Source organism: Lissotriton vulgaris, chromosome 3_1 (assembly GCF_964263255.1).
Source record: "Lissotriton vulgaris chromosome 3_1, aLisVul1.2, whole genome shotgun sequence".
NCBI lineage: Eukaryota > Metazoa > Chordata > Amphibia > Caudata > Salamandridae > Lissotriton > Lissotriton vulgaris.
In genome coordinates this window covers 1,469,052,447-1,469,059,056 of record NC_141689.1, presented here as the reverse complement: position 1 = coordinate 1,469,059,056, position 6,610 = coordinate 1,469,052,447, and positions in this window count along the sequence as shown.

Here is a 6,610-nt window from a genome sequence, read left to right as displayed (position 1 = left end):
GCCCTGGCAGCAGTCTACCGCGTCAGCCCTGAATCGACTGGGCGGGTCTGCGTGCTAGTAGATGATGTCCTGGGAAATTAGCTTGGTTTAAAAACAAATTATGCAAGAATTAAAAGAAAGATGCTAACTCCCGGCTTTTCGCCTCAGGAGTGAGTTCGGTGAACGCTCGCTTTCAGTCAGCACGCGTACCTATACTGTGAGGGGGCGTGGTCAGTGCGGGTGGGCGTGTCCGCTGGCCGAGGAAGGCGGCGTTGCCCTGGCAGCAGTCTACCGCGTCAGCCCTGAATCGGCTGGGCGGGTCTGCGTGCTAGTAGATGATGTCCTGGGAAATTAGCTTGGTTTAAAAACAAATTATGCAAGAATTAAAAGAAAGATGCTAACTCCCGGCTTTTCGCCTCAGGAGTGAGTTTGGTGAGTTTGTGCCGATTTCCTCTCTGAACTGGCGCACTTTTGACTGCCATTCGCCAATTGCATCCTTGAGCCACAGAGCAAGGTTATATGCATTCTATAATGGATACATTTTGTACAGATGGGGACCCTTGAAGTGGAAAAAACTATCCTTTACGATTTCTAATTTTGGTATGTGTACTGTACTGTTAAATGTGGAGGTCTCTAGGTGGCAGAGGTAAATACCTTTGTTCAAATAGGGACTCTTGCTTCTAGTCAGGGTACGGGGGACACACACTGTTGATAACCCCTGTTCATCCCCCAGGTAGCTTGGCACGAGCAGACAGGCTTATCCCCAAGGCAATGTGTACAGTATTTGTACCAACACTCACAGTAATATAGTGAAACACCACAAATGGACACTACACAAGTTGTTTATAAAAAATAACGTTATCTTTATATAGATTAGGCAGATCAGAACGGCATAAAAATCACATACACAATAATAAAAGTGGCTTTAAAAATAAAGCTTCCCTTGTTAAATGTTCACTTTTGAAAAAGCAAGTTATCTCAAACTAGAAAGGTTCTCTTGCAGTGTTCTTGGTAAACCTTGTTGAGACAGTTTGCTTTATAATTGTTCTCTGTGCAAAAGAAACGTACTGGTAGGAATAAGGAAATTGACTGAGCTCTTCTCCTTGGGGGCGGGGCTCCTGCTCAGAGCGTGCATGCACTACGCGATTTCTTCAGCTCTCATCGCTCCCTACAAGCTTGAGGGTTGCAAGGGTGATAAACCAGTCGGGCTCCGATACCGCGGCTTCTCTGCGAAGACTTTCAGGCCATAACATTATGTCACAGTTATGGGCACAATTCTCCACACACACGCTCTTGCTCTCAACCCACTCCAGGTAGCTCAGCTAAAGCGGGTTTGAGTGTTACCTGGATCGGGTCAGGCTGGCGCGGCAGCTCACTTTTGAGCATGGTTCTCCCTTGGCTCCGGCTCACATCCTGTTGGGGATTCCTCAGTCGGCGTCACGCTCGGGTTCAAACACAGCTCTTTACAGATGAGCACACACCATTGCTGGGCAACGCTCCTGCCCTTACCTCAGTGCGGCTCGGTCTCCTGACTCGGGCCACGTGGTGAAATAGACACAAAGCCTCTGGGCAGCGCCCAGAGCGCGCTCACTCACCCGGGCTGAAACTGACGACAAGACTGGCTGATTCACTGGCCAGCGGTGGTGAAAAGTAGCACGAGGCACTAGCGGCTCACGGGCCGGCGGCAGTGATCTTGGCACAAGACTACCCAGTCTCTTCACGGCCAGGAGATTAGCCCCACGCTTTTTGTAGCTCCCAACTGGGGGTTAAAACGCACAACCAAAGCGAGGAGCAGATGTCTTTCTGCAAACTTTTGTGTCCCTGAGTTTGACAACAGGAGGCCAGCTCTGCCCACGCCCTTGGAGATAGGGGTCTTCAGAGGAGGGCAAAGCACACATCACTGCTCCTCTTCAAGTAAGGGGGACACAGCACACATCAGACAGTCCCTTGGTCCTCTTCATCAGCAATTACAGCAGCTGCAGGTCAGCTCCCAGACACTCAGAAATGGCAACACTTTTCCTCAGTCTTCCTGGCTGTTCTTCTATGGCAGGGATTCCTTCTTGATCACAAAGTTTCCTAATCTAATAATACAGGGGTCTCAGCTCTACTTATATACCCCAAAAGTCTTTGTTCTTCCTGTGTAAGGGGTCCTGGACCCAGTCCAAACCAGTACTGGGTGCACTCTGTCAGGGCACATCTTCTTCCTTTTATGAGTGTGGGCCAGGGCCATCAGATGCACCATAGGAGGTGAAGCCAGCATTGTGGCAGGCAGGCACAGCCCTATTCAGACCCAGGTGCTACTCCTCCCCACCACTCTACATGCAGATGGGTCTATTCAGTCTAGCGCTGACTCACCCAGTCTCCTGGAGCCACCCACAGTCCCTGTCACTCACAAACCAGACAGTCAATCCACAAGCAGACAGAGGCACACAGAAAGGCCTAACAAGAAAATAGCCACTTTCAAAAAGTGCTATTTCCAAACTTAGAATTTAAAAACCATCTTCACTAAAAGATGTGTTATTAAATTCTGAGTTCAGGGATACCAGATTCCATATGTCTATCTTGCCGTTATGGGTATATAAGCAGGTAAACGTGTTACACAGCATTCCCCATGTTATCCTATTAGCAAGATATCCTTTCAATAGTGAAAAACGAAATTGGCAGTATTCACTATTAGGACATGTTACCCACACTAGTACATGTCCTACCTTTCACATACACTGCACCCTGCCCAGGAGGGTACCTTGGGCCTACCATAGAGGTGTCCAATGTGTAAGGAAAGGGAAGTGTCAAGCCTGGTAAGTGTGGACATAGGGCAGGACAACATGGCAGTTCACAGACTGCGCACAGGCACCACAGTGGCAGGCCTGAAATACCATTGGAGGGTTACTAAACTTGGCATGTTAAGCTAAGAGAGCGAAATCATAATGAAAACCGAAGGGTAACCAATACACTTCAGCACAAGCAGAACAGTCCAAAAGCCTGACCCCAAAATGGCGCCCATTCTGGGCAAATCACTCCGGAGCTCCTGCCTTGCAACAAAGCAGGACAAAATAAACCATGCCAAACAAGCGTTGGCCTTAACTTAAAAATTGACTGCAGTACAAAACCATCACATGGCAATGAAAATCTCTAATTGACTTAGCAACGCAATCCGAGAATGATAAATCAGCCAGTAAGATTGTATTGATCGTGCTAAATCTATCCTCCGACACAGTTGGCTCCTCCATTCCCTATCTTCTAGCCCTCAGTGGACTACAATGCACCCACAGAACAGAATAAATGGACCACAGGTCAGCCTGACTCTCCCCCAAACCAACTCAGCACATGGCTAAAACCCCATGGCAGTAACTCTTTCTCCATCATGTACCCTCCCAACCTCACACCCAGAGCGAAAATAAATTTTAAACAAAGGCTGCTAAGACAACACCAAGAATGTCTAATTGTGGACTTATACCACTGCGCCACAAAAGGATTACAGAAAATGGATCTCATTTTCCACACCCAGAATCCTAGGGGCTGGAACTCCATCCTCAGATCCCACCTCCACATATATAAAACTACCACCACCCCTGGAAGCTGTAAACTAACATTACTAATACCCAACCACCGCACTCACTGCGAAAACTCGTTTGTGACCATATACAGCAATGGCACAATCTTAATCCAAGCCAACAACGACAAACTAGAGGCCTTTGACACACTCTTCCCCACGCTACGCCTTGCCCTCACCCATCCATCCCAGCCCAACGCGAAAGAAACCCTAGCCTCAAGCCACACACACGGAGAAAACCTTCCAACCCATACACCCACTCAACAACCCCCGCCAATCTACTGCCCCCCAGTTCCACTATCTCCCTCAACAACTCCCTGAGCCCACAATATTTATCCCGCTTAGGCACACCCATCACTAGACCCATCCTAGACAATAGGCCTCAACCCCCCTTCAGTACCCCCCTCTCCCCTCCCCATCCAGTAACCAAAGAAACCGACCCGCTGATAATAACCCCGAACTCCCCGCCTGCTCTAAACCCAGCAAACCAACCGAAACCTGTGCTTACCCCAATAAACCATAATAAGACCACAGACATAGGGAAGAACAACCTCACAGATTCGCTATCACCACCAATCACAACAAAACACCCTCCAAACACTAATGGTCGGACCCAGGACACACAGAGTCCTAACCCCCCTACCCCTCCCTGCTTGAGCATAACCCAAAGATTGGCTCGACTAGAATTCCAACTAGGAATAGGTACGCAAAATATTAACAGAATCTTATCCAAACAAAACATCCCCTCTACTCAGGGCCCACCCCTCTCGCTCCCTGGCTCCCTCAACAAACATAGATATCCCCGCAAAAATACACAACAGAGATGGTAGTCAACCCCCCACAGTAACCAAACACACGGACCCAAGAGAACAATCGCTGCAATGTCCATACAAGAGGCGAGGGATCTTGCTGAATCCTATAAAGCAGCGCCAACCACCACCCCCAGTTCTGTGATCCCAGTAATCACTGGATTTAGGAGAGAAATCACAACCACAAAAATAGTGAGACCTCTAACGCACCTCACAAATATTCCTAGGGCCCCCGAATTGAAGAACCAAACAACAAGAAGGTGGCCAACTGCATGCTCATAAACTGCAGATCTGCGAACAAACATGCAACAGAACTGGCAGAAACCATCCTAACACATGACATAGAAATCATGTTCATCACTAAAACATGGTTGAATGAATCCTCTCCACCTATCTTCGATATGCTGGTACCCCCGGGATTCTATATCCTCAACAAGGACAGGAACAACCAAAGAGGTGGAGGGACTGCAATCATATATAAAAAGAACATCTTGATAACAGAAACCAACTCCCTCAAATATCATAAACTGGAATACCTTTCAGCCACCATCAAAATGTCTGATAAAAAAATGCTTCACTGTCACCTCATCTACTGACCACAGGAAACAATACCATATTTGGTGAACAGCTGGCTGACCTGATCTCACACTGCTCACTCTCAAATGAGAACAACCTAATACTAGGAGACTTAAACCTTCACTGGAATGAGACCAACAACCCTCAAATACAAACCTTAAATGATCTCCTTCACAACAACAACTTGATCCAACACAGCACTGAACAAACCCACGACAAAGGCTCAATCCTAGATACAATCATAGCCTATGAAGATGCAATCACCATCGTTCGCACCCTCCTTGTTGAGTGGTCAGACCATCGTCTCATCCTCTTCCACATCAATCAAAAACACATCGAATTCCTAGCATGAATGATCACTTCACTGGACGAGAAACCTGAGACAGATCCCCTTGGAAGAACTAAAAGAACGACTGAGCACGCTCTCGCCCCCCCAATTTAGGTGAAAGGTCCACAGCAGAACTTACCTCTCAATATAATGAGGCCCTGACTGACATGCTGGACAAAATAGCAGCCATGAAACAAAAAAAGAGCAAGACCCTACCATCGAGATCGTGGTTCAACACTGAACTAAACCTGGAAAGAAGACAACTAAGAGCAACTGAAAGACTCTGGCACAACAACCCCTCGACAACCCACCTCGAACTACTCAAAAAGAAACGTAGGATGTACAATAAGCACATCATGCACGAAAAATCCTCCTTTTGCAACTCACTGAGTAATGCGAAAGACCGCCCCAAAGAACTCTTCAACATTATCAGACAACAAACATCCAAACCAACACCTGCTGCAATTCCGGCCTCCAAAGACCTATGTGACAAATTTGCCAATTTCTTCAGCGAAAAAATTCTAAAGATTGAGCTCTCACTGAGGGACCAATCAATCAATCAATCATAGGCATTTATACCGCGCACTACTCACCCGGAGGGTCTCAAGGCGCTTGGGGGGGGGTCCGCACTGCTCGAACAGCCAGGTCTTGAGCTTCTTCCTGAAGGAGAGGTGGTCTTGGGTCAGGCGTAGGTCGGGAGGGAGGGAGTTCCAAGTCTTGGCGGCCAGGTGGGAGAAGGACCTTCCTCCTGTTGTCGCTCTGCGGATGCGGGGGACGGCGGGGAGGGCGTGACTGGTCGAGCGGAGATGGCGTTTGGGAGCGTAGAAGTTGAGGCGGCTGTTGAGGTAAGTCGGGCCTTGGTTGTGTAGGGCTTTGTGTGCGTGGGTGAGGAGCCGGAAGGTGATTCTTTTGTTGATCGGGAGCAAGTGCAGGTCTCTCAGGTGTCTGGATATGTGGCTTCGTCTGGGGACGTCGAGGATGAGTCTCGCCGAGGCGTTCTGGATACGCTGGAGTCTCTTCTGGAGCTTGGTGGTGGTCCAGACGGCTGGTGACGAGGGCATGGGTGACCGTCTTCCTGGTCTCGGTGGGGATCCACCGGAAGATCTTACGTAGCATGCGCAGGATGTTGAAACAGGACGAGGAGACGGCGTTGACTTGTCTGGTCATGGAGAGGGAGGAGTCCAGGATGAAGCCCAGGTTGCATGCGTGGTCTGTCGGTTTGGGTGCGTTGCCCAGGGCGGGGGGCCACCAGGAGTCGTCCCAGGCGGAGGGTGAGGAGCCCAGGATGAGGACTTCCGTCTTGTCTGTGTTCAGTTTCAGGCGGCTGGTCGTCATCCACTCGGCCACGTCTTTCATCCCTTCGTG